At 36.3% G+C, this 18,700-nt stretch overlaps 1 protein-coding gene across 1 annotated transcript in view; it reads left to right on the top strand.

Annotated features, from left to right (window-relative positions):
• Positions 1-5,353: 5,353 nt before the first annotated feature.
• The window catches only part of LOC138709593 (DNA damage-regulated autophagy modulator protein 2-like), a 60,119-nt gene continuing 46,772 nt past the window's right edge, over positions 5,354-18,700 (top strand). Inside the window, exon 1 of the mRNA XM_069840480.1 lies at positions 5,354-6,825. The gene's annotated coding sequence lies outside the window, so the exon portion shown is untranslated. The remainder of the gene's footprint in view (positions 6,826-18,700) is intronic.

Here is an 18,700-nt window from a genome sequence, read left to right as displayed (position 1 = left end):
GAAACAGATATCATTCACATTCACAAACACTTCTCATTCGTTTATCAATTTTGATGCATACCACGCATATTTCAACATGGCTTTGAATATAGGAACTGACAACTGAAAGTGAATTAAAATAATAATAATAATAATAATAATAATAATAATAATAATAATAATATCAAGCTTTAAAAAATGAGAAGGCATTAGGATTCGAACTCGGGTTGCCTGGATGACAACTCAGCATCCAACCACATGAGTTACGCCCTTACACAGTCTAATGCTTCCCTATTAGGCACCTAACGGAAGTATGTCATAAACAATAGCCAATATTTTCAAAACGAGGGGTCATTGGCCACCCATACCAGGTATGACTTTAAACAGTGTGTCTTGTACTTTCATGTCACAAAATCTGATTTAATTCGGTGATACACAGAGCGTGTCCTCTCCTTGTTAATATGATGTTTTGGTGTGGTAAATCTCGAAACAGTCTGGTGAATGGAGAGCCACACCACATTTCTTTCACTGCCAAGTAGTTTAGCTTGTCTTTCTGTTACTAGCACACACTACACATCTTTTGGTCACATTCTTCTTCTTTTCTGTTGCCGGAATGTGCATGGGAAAATGGGCCCATTTTTTTTTTATTGTAGTTGTAGAGGAGTAGAACCAGCAGATGGCTGTCCCTGACTTTTGTAATCTGGCAGCACCACTGTTTCTAGTAGTTTTCCTATCTGAACTCTGAAGTTGGAGTAGGAATGTTCCTTTTTAGGTGAAAGTTTATTGTACACCAAGTCATCATCATCTCCGCCACAGCCACACATGGGCCTTGGCGTCCTCAACAATTCTTTTCCAGGTTTGTCTTTCCTGTGCCTTCCTCCTCCAATTTCTCACTCCCAATGCCACCAAGTCATCTGAGCTTAGGTCTTCCCTTTTTCCTTACCCTCCAGTTTAATTAAAAACAGCTTTTTGGCTATTTCGTCTTCGCTCATTCTCATGAGATGACCAAGCCATCTTATCCTTTCTGCTTTTATAATCACCACTATATCCGGTTCTTCATATAACTGATAGTTAGTTAGTTCCCAGAGAATTTTTCTCTCTTTTTGTCAGGGTCCAAGTCTCCGCTCCATAAATCAACACCGGTCTTATCATTGTTTTATAAATTTTAGTTTTAATCGTACAAGGAACATTCTTTGCTTTTAATATATTTGCTAATCCAAAATAGCTCTTATTGGCTGCTATTAATCTAGCTCCTATTTCACTATCCATGGTATTGTTTTCTGTTATTACTGATCCCAAATATATTGTACATCAAGTAAGAATTGAAAATGCACATTTCAAGTAGATAAATACTTTCTGTAGCCCTTCACTGTTTGTCGCATTATCGGATAAAGAGCAGTTACTGGTCCTGTAGGTCAACCATTCCCTTCTAGTACTCTAGACTACATTCGAGTTTCTTTATCACCTCCCTGGGAACTTTTTCCTCTTCCTTCTCAATCTACCGGTTTCTTTCAAATTTGTACTTTTGTGCTTCGAGGAGTTCTCTGACCGTTCCACATTTTCTCCGCTCTTCAGCTTCATTGTTGTGATGTCTCTTCAGGTCTATCACACTGTTCCTTTGCATTTGTCTCTCTGGGGATGAATACCAATTATCTAGAAATATTGTGTAGTCCTTTCCCAGAAGAGGTTTACACATACTCATGACAACGTTTGTACTGGCCGGGAGAATGGTCCACAATGTCATTACCCAAGTAAATTCTGAAATAGTTACAAAACCCGGACTGAGTCTCACAAATTTTGTATATCTTTATTCCAAAACTGGCACACTTAGAGCAATTGCACTGTACATATGAGAGCCAGCCTCTGAATTTCATTAAACTTTTGTCGAGAGCAATCTTTTCCTCTGGAAAATACAATTCCGGAAAATTTTTTACAATAGTTTTCAATTACAGACCTCAATTTTCGCAGTATGTCTTTATTTTCATCACCCAGAAAATGAAGGAATTTTGAAATAAGGAAAAATTGATCCCTGCTCATTGTTTCTCTGTAAATCGGCATCTTAATGCATCAATTTTTACTCCAGTGCAATTGAATTCGCGATTTTTCTACCTGCCACATAAAAATTTATAATACAAAGTAAGCCTTAATTTAATCCTTGGTAGTGGGAAACCATTTCTCATCATTCTTATGGTTTTTTCCTTTCGACATTTATTAGTTGTTTAGCAGCAAAGTCATTCTTCTCTTTAGAAATGATGTAAAACAATGGGCCCATGAATTCCAAAAATACACTGAGTTCACATAGGAAAGTCGACTCGAATTTCTTCATCAAAACTTCAGAGGCACCACAATATGCACACTGAAAGGGTATATAATGGGGGTATTTTGATTTTTGTCCATACCCAGTCACATTCTTTGTACGAGTTGTTAGCTTCATGCGCTTGGTGGGAACTACTTCATCTCATGCTCATCATCGGAATCTTAATTATTATGCAAGTTTATAACACTATCACAATCGCTGTCATGAATTAGCATGAATTAAGGCTCGTCTCCACTATTAAACATTTAACAACAACATGTTAAATATAACATGTTGAATTTAACATGTATGTGGACATTTCAAGTCTCAATTGACATAACATGTTGACTGAGTATGTTGAAGTTAACACTTTTAACATGTTGGCGTGTTTTCCAGCAGCAATGCAAAACATGTCAAGTCAATTCATTTGCTTGTGCAGCGTTGGTACAGTTCGGCAAAGTTCGTACAGTTTCCATTGCAACAACTATAAGTTCCGATTTTGTGGCGCGTATCTTGATAATTTTATACTATCATTGGTCCTTGGTGTTGGCTGTAAGTTGTTCGAAGGAATGGAATGGACGAAAGAAAATACATTAGAATAAGATTAATGCACTGATGGAAAGGCTTTGTTTGTGGGATGTGTCTGCAAAAGAATACAGAGACAAAACAAAGAAGGCCGACTGTTTTAGAGAACTGGAATTATTATTTAATTGTTCTCGAGAATACGATAGAGAGTTTTCACACTCTCGTAGTACGCTAAACGTTAATGCTATGTTGACGTCAGTAATGGTCGTATTTGGTGATGTATGTTAACGCTCATAAAACTTCGGAAAGAATAATTATATGATATTACCCACTCCCATATCGTAGGTCCTATGATAGTCAATCACTCTTGCTGTAATTTTTTTAATTAAGATGAAATGGCTGCCCTTAAATTGTGTCTTTCTTTGATGTAACAGGAAGTATTTTTTGCAGCACTATATTAAAATCGTGTTCTGACATTCACAGCAAGTTTTTGAATCCAAATCATTACTGTATTCAACTTTAAGCTCGTTTAGAATGTATCCTGCATAGTGTCTTTTACTAAGATATTGCCGCATCCATATTCTCATTTTCTTCCTTTTCAAGGCCTTGTAACAAGCAACAGAGTCAATTACAAAAGCCAAATCATCATCTGAGTCCATTGTCCAAGGTTTGAAAATAAGACACTATCTACATTAAAATCTCATAGACTGTTTATGGTGGACTACGCAAAGAAACTCAAGTTTAACATGTTTAACAGTGTGGACAAAGTGTTAAATGAAATTAGCATTACCATGTTCAATCAACATGTTAATGTTAATAGTAAACAATTTAACATGTTGTTAAATTTCATATTGAAGGTATACCGATAAGCTATCACAATTTGACTATAATTATGTGTGTGTGTTCCACCTTTGCTTATCATACAATTAAAATGGTGAAACTAATAAATCATATTTTCATTAACGTTTTCGGTACCTATGTACCATCTTCAGATGTATATATATAATGCTAATTGATAACCAAGCCTCTAGGTGCATGTGTCGTAAACTTAAATAATCAGTGTTTTTGTGCGTACTGTGTTATATCGATGAAGTGTTGCCATGATTGAATAAATAATATTTGTTGGTGCAACATACTATCAGAATTAAAATTAAAATTAAATGTTTCAGTCAATATTTAAAACACTATTTAAAACTGTTTAAAAACACATGGTTTGTGCATCACTTTAAATATATGCAGTTGGGGATCACTTGTTGTGCGGTGTTTGCCGATGTGAAGTTGAATGCGGCAGTTGTGGTGATCTTGTTTATTGGCGTTGAGCTAGACGTGGTATCGTTGACATGGCTATGTTGAGAGTGATGTTGTGGCACTTCTATGATAGTTAATGGTATTGTTGTAATTTGTACCCATAGATGTATTGTTAGAACAAATTGAAGGTTGTCAAGTCCATGGATTTAGTATCGCCTGGCGTGTCTGTAAACAATGATTAAGTATTAATTTATGAATTTGAAATTGAGAATATTTGAAATTGTTAATTTTGGAAATTCCTTTAACTGATGTTGGTTTTGGTTAACTGCTAGGGGTGATGCCTGTTATGTAAGAAAAGTAACTTACAGTTTTGCCGCGTGTTGGTCTGCTCGTGCTTGATGCTAGGCTGATACTAAAGCGGTGGGCTTGCTCACAGTATATTTACGTTGTGTTGTCTGTTACCGGAAGTGGAGGGGGAATCGGTGGGAGCTGTGTGTGCGATTGTTTAGGCGGGAATAATTTGAATAAATTGAAAAGTGGGTTATTTATGTTGGCTATTTGTTCATTTAGTAGGGGTTTTCCTGAGTTGTGTTCTTTTATGATATGAAATTGTTCAGCTGTTTCTATTGTGGGGTCATTTGTGATTTTTAGTATTTTCAGAGTGTCGTTAATATTTGCGAGTTCGTGGTTTTCATCTATGAGGTGTTGAGCGAATTTAGATCTGTTTGTATTGTAAACGAAGTCAGAGGTGTGTTCACGAAATCTTATTTTGAAGTTACGCCGAGTCTGTCCTATATATGTTTTGGTGCAATTTTTGCAGTTTAGCTGGTATATACCGCTGTTTAGGAGGGGTTCATTATTGTTGGTGTTATTAGGAATTATATTGTTTAGTTGTTGGTACGATGGCCTATGTTAATATTTTGTTTTTTAAAAAAGTTACTAAGTTTGTTTGAAATCTTGCCGTAATATGTTAGACTATGCCATTGTTTTTTGTTTTGTGTTTTCTCGGGTTGTAATGTTGTGAATTCTTTTTTATGTAATTTTGTTTTTCTCTTTTGTATCAAATTGTTAATTAGTTGGTTTTCGTATCCATTACTCACAACACCGCTAAATAAAGATAATTACAATAAAGAACTTAATTATATAAAGCAAATAGCCTCTGAAAATGTTTACGACACATGCACCTAGAGGCTTGGTTATCAATTAGCATTATATATATACATCTGAAGATGGTACATAGGTACCGAAAACGTTAATGAAAATATGATTTATTAGTTTCACCATTTTAATTGTATGATAAGCAAAGGCGGAACACACACACATAATTATAGTCAAAATGTTGTTAAATGTTTAATAGTGGAGACGAGCCTTTAAATTCACATTTTCTTCATCCGAACTATCACGTACGTCTTTCAATACGCTGTCTACAAACTTTGAAATTCCCACTTGGTCAGACACAACACACGATACACTCAGTGTGATAGCCTACTAACTCATACTGAAGCAACCCACTAACAAAAGAAACGCTTGTTAGAAAAGATATTGTAAATCAAAAGTGACAGGTCTTGGAGGGTAAGAAGAATCTGATTTCGGTTGACACATGTTTCCGGAACTCAAAAATGCGTAGATGGATGACATCTATGGAATAGCAACCCTACTACAAGCAATTATAAAGAACCTTGCACACAGCGACCACGCTCATCAAACGATGCGATTGGGTGATCACACCAGAATGATATATATGATGTAGTTAGCTGAGCAGCAGTGTTATAAATAAACACTTCCTAATTTGGCTTAAGTCACCCCATCTAAAGGTACGGTCACACATCCCTACTTTTGCTGCGCAACTTCTGTACTGCAGCTGCAAAAGTTGCGTATTGTGTTCACACATAAGCCAAAAGTAGCGCGCTGCATGCTACTTTTTGTATTGCACAACCCGAGCGCTGCAAAAGTTAAAACTGGAGGTTACGAGTCTGTTCACACACAAGGCGCTACTTTTGCAGCCGCAGTCTAGCTGCAGCTTTCCATCTCCGTGTTGATTTTTCAATATACATTTTGTGGTTATGAAACTCATGCGGTAGCTTACTTATCTATTATTTGCTTTTCTGTCCTAAATAGTATTCAGAAATTGGCATTATTTTTGCTATAAAGCTATTAAAAATGCCTATATACTTACATGATAACCAACAACATACTCACATAATCAATGTTGGCAACCCTCCTGTTTGAAACTACACTACAAAAAATAAAAAAAAATAAATTGTATCATCAGCAAATATACTCTGACTGTGTTGTACATTTAGTAACTGTTAAAATCATTTATTTTCATCACATCTAACTTAAAAATATATCCAAACAATAAAAGTATCATGGCAACATTGGTCGCCACAGCTGCAAAAGTTTCAACAAAACTGATAACAAAAATGCTGCGGCTGCAACCCTGAGAACTTTGTTCACACATTGCTGCTTTTAAGCTGCATGCAACATGAAAAAGTAGGGGGCAGCAGATTTGGCAGCCGCTACTTTCTGGGTTGCACCATTGTTCACACGTTGCAGTATGAGAGTTGTGCAGTTTTTTGTACTGCAGAGCTGCAAACGTAGCAACATGTGACTGTACCGTGTTTATTTATGTATTCATAGGTTAAGTATAGTGTATTTTTAAAACCAATGAATTGAATGTATTTTTATGCTCGACCATGCCGAAATGTAGTAATTATACACCTGGTAGCAAACCTTTAATGCATGTCATTAAAGTACACCTGCTCATTAAAGGTCAGGTCTTTCAGCCAAAGACGACTTAGGTTACAACTGTTCAGCCAATGACAGGTCAGCTTTCTACCGTTATAAAACCGCAAGTATAAATTATTCTCGGATATGCAATCGAAAGAGAATTAGCGAAAAGTCACGGAGGCTGGAAATCCAATACTGTCGCAGAAGGTTATGTTCTGTTACTATAATAATTAGCATTAATTGTAAATAATATTCAAATAAATTCAATTTGTCATCTCGTTTTTCAATGTCTAATTTAATTTCAATGTTATTTCTGTAGGTTCTTATGGCCTAGCAAGGTCAATGTGAACATCTGTTCCTCGGAAAAAATCAATACTTTCGCGTCTGCGCACATCTCACAACATACGGGACATTGCTCCAGGTCAGATACAATAAAATTAATAATGTCAAGTTAGAAATATGGTCGAGCATAAAAAGTCGTATGAAACTCGCCTATAATGGTAATTAAGAAGCTCGTATGAAAATTATGAAACTCGCTTGCGGTCGTTTCATAAATATCCATACTCGCTTCTTAATTACCTTCATTATAGGCTTGTTGCATAATGTACTATTATATACACCAAGAGGACACATTAATTGAATACTTCTGTAACAATCCTTAATGAAATAATAAAATGTTTAGTTTCAAGCTTGATTTTCGTAATTCTACCTCCTAATCTTCCAGTGACTGCATGCAGACTCATTCTGTTGAGAACTATTAATATGGTTTTCTTGTGTACCTGTCATCTCTGCCTCTCCTCAATTTTCATAGATTTCAACAATCGACCCCTTATTATTGACACAGATTTTAAGCTCTGAACACGCATTGTTTGTCAGTTATTAACAATTGTGGAGGTAGAGTCCGAGCAATCTGTAACATCAGTTAAAACTGCTGCAGTTATTATTGTTGCTATTTGTTCGCACCAATCAGTATTGCTCAGTATACAATACAGTAGAATTCCTCGTATCCGGCATCTGTGGGACAAAGCCAGATAATTGGAAAATACGTTTATAGGTTATGTAAAGACATGAAATTTAGAAATCATCTCGCTATTTGTGAGCTGCCACAAGGGACAAAGAGTACTTAACCGTATAAATGTTTACAAGTTCAGTGAACCATTGATTTTGTTTTGACAATGAAACTCCTACAAGTACATAGCTGCAAATACATTTTGTGATTTGTGAAAATATACCTAGTTTTAGAGAGGCAAGTGTTACAAAAAAAGTAAAGAATGCTAATGAACTTGGTTTGATTTCGAATATAGGTGATGCACAGGAGAGCAATTGAGCCTTTCAATGCAGCTAAGGTTACAATCGGAATAATAGATGTAGGTATTCCAAGCCTCTTAAACACATCTTTCATGAAGAGAGTAGTGATACCTCTTGTTCCAACCAGAAGTCCGATTACTTCAAGCTCTTTTAGCTGGTACTTTTGGAGGTAATATGGAATGGTGGGATTGTAGATAATCTTTTTTTCCTTATCCACTTTTGCTGGCTGTTCCTCATTCGTTTCGAAACGCACAGTGGGATCAATTATGAATCCAGATCTTGTAGATTCCTTGAAAGCTATTATATCTATGCGCCGTGTACTGCCAGTGACGGAGAGACCATGTACTTCTTCAAAGGTGTTGTAATCGGCATCTTTAAGGGCAGTGGCTATAATTGATCGTACTTGATGGTGCCTAGCGTTTCGCAGACCTTCGCCATGCGGACAGGATCCCAGGACGTGTGCAAGAGTTTCAACTTCGTTGTGGCAATGCCTACAACAGTTGTCCTGAGATCTTCCTGGAACAGCACGTACTGCAGCAACATTTTTTCCTTGTTGAAATTTAGTAATTTTAATATAGATTTTTAAATACGTACAGTGTTTATTTTTAGTACTGAATACGGTAATGTACATTCATTAGTTCATAATTATTGTAATACATAATAGTGTAAAAAAATACTAAACTTTTTCGTAACCTTATGACAATTTTAAATAGCAGCCATGTGATGTGAAGAGCAGTGTAGCCAATGTCGCAACTATGAAGATGAAACAGCACTCAATGATTTGAACCCCACTAACATATCTCTAATGTCGTATGTTTATATACACTATCTCTCACTCAAATGAAACTTTTAAACGCTGTAGGAACAGAGAATTTCACATTTTCCTATTTAGACTCGTCCAACACCCCTTCGAAACGGACTAGTTCAAGTTGTAAATTTAAAGATATCATTTCTGCGCATTGTTTGCAAGGTCCAAGTTACAGCTTACCGATTCTATCCTCTACTCCAGGGACATAACGGGATTTTCTGTCTACGTTTTAACACGTGAACAATGTAAAGAATAAACAATATGTGGCATGTGCGATCCACAAAAACCACTCACATCTTTGTTTGACTCTTCCCTTTCGCATGAATGACTTTTTTTTGGCCTAGGTAAAAGTGTCGTTGTTTTGGTATTGCCAGTTATTTGGGTGCCGGATACGAGGGATTTTACTGCATATGCATACTTATTATTTCTCCCATGTATTGCTGCTGCAGAGGCGGCACTCAAGATGCATGTTTAATCTCAAATTCAGTTTTTCATATGGTTGTAATATTCATACATAGGTCTTTCAAGTGCTGCAGAAATCCCACACTTCCAGTACTCGGTGTACATTTCACAGTGCAACAAGTTACAGTGAATTGCAGGAACACCGCAAATCTAGAGCATGTGGAAATTTTTAGAAACTAAAAAAATTTTAGTTCGCTTTTATTTATTTTTTTTATAGAATTAAAGAAATTTGAAGAATTAAATATGCTATTTACAAAATTTAGCATTATTGTATATTTGTGCATTTTTTTTCAATTTCTTGGCTTAAATATACTGTGAATTTATTTCAACTCAACAGCAATGTAATTTTATTGTCTCAACAATAGGATTTGCTCTCCACACAATAACACAGTATTCGTTAGTGCACTCCACAGACGACAATGACAATTTACTTGGACTGTTAACAACAATGAACTGTTAATCTTAACTAATATTTACAAAGCACTATTTACAACACAGAACGGTCAGTTCTCAGTTCACAGCTCGTTTGTCTTGGCTAGTTCTTCTAGCTCAGTCACTCGAGTTCACACTATCTCGAACCACAGACCTTCAGAGACAGTCCACTACTCGAACTCAGGTCCCTCCAACTGCGGTCCACTGCACTCGAACTCAGGTCCCTCCAACTGTGGTCCACTGCACTCGAACTCAGGCCTTTGGATGCTGACACAGTTGCGGATGCACACTCAAGTCGAACTCCAGTACACAAGACTGGCTGGCTTGCTCTGTTCATTGACTGTAACAACACTGGCTTACTGACTGAATGGCTCCTCTCGAAGGCTGGTTTCCTTTTATTTGCTACGCCACAGCACATACCACAGGAAGCAGATGCGCGCGCAACCTCCGCGCCGGCCGGCCATGCACTTCCTTCTGCTGGTCGTGAGTTCGAATCTCACGTCGCTGTCACAACACATTTAAGGGGAGTTGGTCGTTATCGCATGCAAAATAATGTTAAAAAGTAGCCTATCTTCCAGCAGTCATTTTTTTTACTGATATACACATTAAGCTTTAAAATAAAAAAAGAATGGTTACTCTACATTAAGTCTTTATCCTTAAATTCATTTTTGAATTTAAACATGATTTTTTTTATAAATTCACTACACGTCTGTGATTAGGTACACTTTATTCACTTATCATAGCGCACATTGAATTGAAATTTTAGCCACTTACAGCTAATAGATACTGAAACTTACCCTACTAGAATTATTAATATATGTGCAATATTATGGGCATAGGGCTTATAGCAATCATCACTGTGAATAAATAAAAAAAAAAATTGACGATGAAGATTGGTATAAGCTCTATGCTCATAATATTGCTGATATATTAATAATTTTTGGTCGGGTGTGTTTTAATATCTATTAGCAGTAAGTGGCTAAAATTTCAATTCAATATATGCTATAATAAGTGAATACAGTACACTTGATCTCAGGCATGTAGTGATTTTATAAAAATAAATATGTTTAAAATAAAAAATTATTTTAAGGGTAAAGATTTACTCTACAGTAACCATTCTTTTTTTAATTTAAGGCTTAATGTGTATACATATATCACTAAAAAAATGAAAGAGCTCTGATAAATGGCATTAAATTTATGACTGCTTGAAAATAGGCTATTTTTACCATTACTTTGCATGTGATAACGACCAACTCCCCTTAAAGCTCTTTATAAGATAAAAAAATCGTCCTCAGTCTTCTTTACTTAAAAATTCTTTTAGAGAAATTATTGTTACTGGTTGTGAATTGCAAAAACCAGAGGTCTGCATCGGACGTTTTGGCTTGAGCATCAAGTAGTTCATAGCATAATCCGATAGCGCACGTGCATGATAGGTAAAAGCCTTGCGAGCGACAAATCCTTGAACAGTATAAGCCGAGTGTTAGGCATTCGTTCTTGTTACCGACACTATCAAAAATGGAGTGCGAACTAAAAGATGTGGTGAAGTTGAAACTACTCAACAAGGAATACAAGTTAAGTGCTAAAGAAGGTATGAAGAGTGATGTGTGTGACAAATTCTTACTTGTAACTTCACAGGATGATAAAAAGGTGAGTTACGTTTCTTGTAAACATTGTTCAACTTTGTTGTCATTGTCTTCTGCGACAACTCATCTGAAGACGTGTGTAAATTTTGTTGGGAAGAAATTTAACGTTTAAGTGTATTGTGATGAACTGTGTACTAACATCATAGATGTTTATGACTTCAAAACATTGCAGTGTTTAACTAACCTCTCCGTAGTACAACTACAAAACTTGCATTAAAATGTAATATAAATGTTGTAGATAAATGCTTTTTTTTTTTTTCCCACACAGGAATGATTTTGTTTTTGCCACATCTGATAGATGTTATTAGACGTAAATGTAATTATATACAGAGAACACAATCATGGTAATGCAAGAACCGTATCAAGTTTTCTAGTAATAATCATAATAATTAGTGTTTCAATTTGTGCATCTGTAGCAGTAGTACAGAATGTTTATTTGTTTTATTTATTTTCTGTGACGTTATCTCTGTACTAATATTCTTATTAATCTACTGCTATATCAATAATATTTTGTGAAACATTTCTACATTGTCGCAGTATATAGGCGGAACACTATGTATGGACCTATCATATTATATTTCTGGTAAATCAAATATTGAATAATTATTAATTAACAATAATAATTGTATATCTATAAGTTTTTTCATACTATTTTATTTATAATGTGACATTTTGACTCTGGACATCAGAGTGAAGCAGACATTATATTACTATGGGCATTTTGACTCTGGACATCGGAATGAAGTGGATATTATACTACTATGGACATTATGACTCTGGACATTGGAATGAAGTGGATATTATACTACTATGGACATTATGACTCTGGACATGGGAGTGAAGTGGATATTATAGTACTATGGACATTATGACTCTGGACATGGGAGTGAAGTGGATATTATACTACTATGGACATTATGACTGGACATGGGAGTGAAGTGGATATTATACTACTATGGACATTATGACTCTGGACATGGGAGTGAAGTGGATATTATACTACTATGGACATTATGACTGGACATGGGAGTGAAGTGGATATATTACTATGGACATTATGACTCTGGACATGGGAGTGAAGTGGATATTATACTACTATGGACATTATGACTCTGGACATGGGAGTGAAGTGGATATTATACTACAATGGACATTATGACTCTGGACATGGGAGTGAAGTGGATATTATACTACTATGGACATTATGACTGGACATGGGAGTGAAGTGGATATTATACTACTATGGACATTATGACTCTGGACATGGGAGTGAAGTGGATATTATACTACTATGGACATTATGACTGGACATGGGAGTGAAGTGGATATTATACTACTATGGACATTATGACTCTGGACATGGGAGTGAAGTGGATATTATACTACTATGGACATTATGACTGGACATGGGAGTGAAGTGGATATTATACTACTATGGACATTATGACTCTGGACATGGGAGTGAAGTGGATATTATACTACTATGGACATTATGACTCTGGACATGGGAGTGAAGTGGATATTATACTACTATGGACATTATGACTGGACATGGGAGTGAAGTGGATATTATACTACTATGGACATTATGACTCTGGACGATTTATATGATCATTTTCAACGTGGGCATTATAATCCTGAACTTTATATCTGGTAACAGGCCTGTTAGATGAAACACGGAGAAACCAGTGGATGTCATAAAAACAAGTAATGCATAGCACCGCGAGATTATTAATGGAGCAATTGTGGAATGCCAGTAGGAAAAATGTCAGTACTCCCACGAAAACTATCACGCGCAGCTAACAGACTTGTACACTTGGTTTCCCCTCCTCTGACGCTAGACTATTCAGTAAATCGGAGAACTAACTTTTCCAACAAAATCGCCTTGGCATTGAGGCATCCCACCACGGCAAGCTCATAGCATCGTGAGGGTTAAATGAATAAATAACCAAATATTAATAATGGAATCCTTTTTGGTCATGATCTATAAAAATACAGTATCTGCTCAGAGCAAGTAAAAATAAATTACATGTGTAACAATTCCACGGGAATTTTATTGGAAACAAGTAAAGAAATAGGTTTGGAAGTAAATCCCGAAAAGACAAAGTATATGATTATGTCTCGTGACGAGAATATTGTACGAAATGGAAATATAAAAATTGGAAATTTATCTTTTGAAGAGGTGGAGAAGTTCAAATATCTTGGAGCAACAATAACGAATATAAATGATACTCGGGAGGAAATTAAACGCAGAATGAATATGGGAAATGCCTGTTATTATTCGGTTGAGAAGCTTTTATCATCCAGTCTGCTGTCAAAAACTCTGAAAGTTAGAATTTATAAAACAGTTATTTTACCGGTTGTTCTTTATGGTTGTGAAACTTGGACTCTCACTTTGAGAGAGGAACGTAGGTTAAGGGTGTTTGAGAATAAGGTGCTTAGGAAAATATTTGGGGCTAAGAGGGATGAAGTTACAGGAGAATGGAGAAAGTTACACAATACAGAACTGCACGCATTGTATTCTTCACCTGACATAATTAGGAACATTAAATCCAGACGTTTGAGATGGGCACGGCATGTAGGACGTATGGGCGACTCCAGAAATGCATATAGAGTGTTAGTTGGAGGTCGGAGGGAAAAAGACCTTTAGGGAGGCCGAGACGTAGATGGGAAGATAATATTAAAATGGATTTGAGGGAGGTGGGATATGATGATAGAGAATGGATTAATCCTGCTCAGGATAGGGACCAATGGCGGGCTTATGTGAGGGCGGCAATGAACCTCCGGGTTCCTTAAAAGACAGTAAGTGTAACAATTCCGATTCTGCCGTACACAGACTTAAACAATGTGTTTTTTTGTGCTGTTGAATTAGTCAGGAAAATGAGCAATCCAGAATACATAAAAGATAGCCTTTAAAGTGATAATACCATCCCCAGTAATAAAATCTTCACAAATTGGGAACAAAGATGAAATCGTACTTTCAGTGGTGTACCTATCTTGAACGGTAATTAAAACGAAAAGCTGATCATGGCTCCGTACACTGCTCCGTCGATATAGGAAAAAGTCAATGTTCACCTACTTAGATATAACACGCGGAGCTAGTCCCTGTAATCGGCAAGCGGTAGAGCATGAAAGTCATGGAATATTATGGTCAGGAAAACATCGATCATACGGGATGGGTATTTAAGAGTTGTTAATTCATTATAAAAAGTGAATCTAATACAATATTAATATAAATTAATTTTATTTATTTTGTATCTATAAAATACAATAATAAAGAAATAAACAAATGCGTAATGCATGAGTGAATAAGTGAGTGAATGAATAAATAAATACTATCTTAAACTCTTCAGCAATATCCTTAATATTTACACCGTTTTAAAGCTCTTGAATAATATTTATATTGTCCAAAATATTCGGGCGTGAACGATTTGTAACATGATGCCTAACCAGTACGCAGGGTTTGGATTCTCGTCACAACAGGCCATGTTATACAATATATTACTGCTCTCTTTAGACTGGAACGCATCGGCGGAGCAGTATATTCTATTCGGAGTCCTCTCAAATAATAGTACATTATGCAACGAGCCTATAATGAAGGTAATTAAGAAGTGAGTATGGATATTTATGAAACGAGCGCAAGCGAGTTTCATAATTTTCATACGAGCTTCTTAATTACCATTATAGGCAAGTTTCATACGACTTTTTATGCTCGACCATATTTCTAACTTGATATTATTAATTTTAATTGTATCTGACCTTCAGCAATGTTCCGTATGTTGTGAGATGTGCGCAGACGCGAAAGTATTGATTTTTTCCGAGGAACAGATGTTCACATTGACCTTGCTAGGCCATAAGAACCTACAGAGATAACATTGAAATTAAATTAGACATTGAAAAACGAGATAACAAATTGAATTTATTTGAATATTATTTACACTTAACGCTAATTATTATAGTAACAGAACATAACCTTCTGCGACAGTATTGGATTTCCAGCCTCCGTGACTTCGCTAATTCTCTTTCGATTGCATATCCGAGAATAATCGATACTTGCGGTTTTATAACGGTAGAAAGCTGACCTGTCATTGGCTGAACAGTTGTAACCTGAGTCGTCATTGGCTGAAAGACCTAACCTTTAATGAGTAGGTGTACTTTAATGGCATGCATTAAAGGTCTGCTACCAGGTGTATAATTACTACGTTTCGGCATGGTCGAGCATAAACATTATTGCGCACTGGTAGCCGAACAGCTAGAACATGGGCTTTCGACGCTGGTAACCCGGGTTCGAGTCCCGGCGAATCCAAGTGAAATTTATGTTGGACAAAGACGGTGATTAATGGTAGGTTTTCGTGGGGGTACTGACGTTTTTCCTACTGGCATTCTACAATTGCTCCATTAATCATCTCACGGTGCTATGTAGTTCGCTTCCCATGGTCCACCGAAGCGTCTACGACATCAAAAAGATGCGTTTGTCTTCTAGATGGGAACGCTTGCGATGACGCGAAGTGAAGAACCCGCCATTTTGGGGGGAGGGGAGAAAAAGAATCAATCGCAGCCTTGAAAACTGTAACTCTTAATATTATCTGAGTTATCCTACTGTCCGAGATAAATTATGATATTTAACAAAATAAAATTGAAATCTCTCTCCATACTATGGGTCACACAGAAAGTTAACTCTTATGTATAACAGCAAATTATTTCTGCTGGCGGTTTTTGCTCTTCAAAATATTTCTCCTTAAGCTTGTCAAATTGTGTGGAATCTACCGAGCACACAGCAAAATGACCGTGGAGGATCTTTGTATTGCAGCCGTACCTATCCATAAAGATCCCAGAATCTCGACCTGATTAGTTCCTATAACAGGCTCACCCTCGCAGAAATCGTTGCTGTTATATCCGTGCGTTTTTTTTAAAGCGCTTCATGCCTTTGCTGCAGCAAAATGAGGGTCGAAAGAAAACGTAAGTAGGTCAAAGGACTGCAAAATGGTGGACAATTAATATTGGCTTCTATTTCTGCCGTAATACATTTAACCCTAAAAGAACCAAACATGTTAAATAATTTCGACTTCCATGATAATGACATGGAATTATTATTACTAGACGATTTTGACAATAATAAACCTTGCAAAAGACCAAAGCACACATTCCGCCATGATGGATCGTGCAGCAAACTCGTAAAGCGAAGTTTTGATTTGCTGCACGCTTGCTACAGCGACGGTGAAGCAAATGTAATAAAAGAACGGTCTGCTGCAGCGCTTTACGTCTTGCTTTAAAAAAAAAACGCACGGTATGTAGCAACGAGTTAGAAAGAGAAGACTATATAGTGGCCATGTTGTCCTGTACAGCGCTCTTTGCGGTGCCACCGCGAAGAAAAAACATGCCTGTTGTGTGTGCTGCATATAACTGCAATGTCAAAAGGAAAAAGACAACTGATATATCATACTTCATGTAAATTTGCGTACATAAGTTTAGATTAAGTTCCTAGCACGTATTTGACGAAATACTAGGTTTTTCCACTTCAGTTTAACTGATTTATGCAAACGAAATTAAGACAGCTGACGATTCTAATGTCAGTTATCACCACGCCCACTTTGTTTTGGGCGCATAAGTTCATTACCGACGGTCGTTCAATTTTCTTCAAACATGGCGGCGCAATGACCACTCTATATCTTTCTCTTTCTAACTCGTTGGTATGCAGGGAACGGATTTCTAGTTCCGTATTTATTTTGTTTCCTACGTCGTAGAACCACAAAGTCCGATAAATGTATACATCTTGATTACTTACTTACTTACTTACTTACTTACTTACTTACTTACTGGCTTTTAAGGAACCCGGAGATTCATTGCCGCCTTCACATAAGCCCGCCATTGGTCCCTATCCTGAGCAAGATTAATCCAGTCTCTACCATCATATCCCACCTCCCTCAAATCCATTTTAATATTATCTTCCTACCTACGTCTCGGCCTCCCCAAAGGTCTTTTTCCCTCCGGGCTCCCAACTAACACTCTATATGCACTTCTGGATTCGCCCATACGTGCTACATGTCCTGCCCATCTCAAACGTATACATCTTGATTACACAACTTTTAACACTGTATCACTTCGGAATATGTATTATATGACTTTCTTGTGTTAAATTCTATCGTACCTGGTTTACATGTTTCGACCTATTATGGGTCATCCTCAGAACTCATAAAAATGCCTGAAAAGCAGCTTATTTTTAATATTTTGTGTATATTTTAAATAAGAAATACCGATACTGAAAGTGCAAAAAAAAAAAACTGCAAAAATATTATTTAAAAAAAAAACTCTTACAATCACTGGTCTGGCAGATTCGCTCAAAGAGAGGGAAGAAGATTTTACCTAATTTCCTGGAACCGAAGTTCATCCGGAAAAGTCCATCTTAGGATAAAAGGGGTGATATGTTGTTTAGGTTAGGCGAGAGCTTAAAAGTTTTCGCATCAAAGCACTCCCGTTATGCGAAATGAACCAGTCAGCAGTCAGTGTCTTTTACTGATAGAATTTGAGTCTTCAGTTCGGCAGCACTGTCAGCACCGTCAAATCCTATATCATCTCTGGTAGTGTGTTTCCGTAGCCCACAGATCATCATGATTCATACACAATCTCTTCATCATAGATCAGCGTGTATTATATTTTCTTCTTGAGGAAAATCCTCACAAATAAAATAGGTTTTAACAGAAATTTTTAAAATTACTTTCCTTTTATGTACATAACATTGAAGTCACGCAAAAATGTATTTTTTTCAAATTCCACGATCACGAACAGTGGACCACAAGAATTCGCTTCTAATTAGAATGCTGTCTCTTTTTAACACATTAAATTATTTGAATAATATTGATTTATTTTCGGGAACAAATGATGTATTAGAAATTACCCAAACATGAATTAAATACGTAGTTACTCTTCTCTGCATTTACATTTTATCATTGCACATTTTATAAATTCTGCTGTAAGCACTGTGTTTTGTTTATTCATTATATTTTTTTTTTGTAATGAAGTTACTTACATGAGTAAGGTGCTTGTATGGACATGTTTGTTTACTTTCAAATAACTTAATTAAATAAATAAGTTACTAAGTATGTAGGTAAGTAACTAAGTAAGGAAATAAGTAACCAAATAAATGAATAAATAAATAAGTGAATGGGTGGCCGAAAGACCAAACGAACGAGTGTGAGTGAATGAATGAATAAATAAAATGAAAATGAATAGATAAATGGATGGACGGACGGACGAATGGGTAAATACAAG

Source organism: Periplaneta americana, chromosome 11 (assembly GCF_040183065.1).
Source record: "Periplaneta americana isolate PAMFEO1 chromosome 11, P.americana_PAMFEO1_priV1, whole genome shotgun sequence".
In the NCBI taxonomy this organism is placed as follows: Eukaryota; Metazoa; Arthropoda; class Insecta; order Blattodea; family Blattidae; genus Periplaneta; species Periplaneta americana.
Note: the sequence above shows the minus strand (reverse complement) of the source record. Positions and strands in the feature narration are given on the sequence as shown.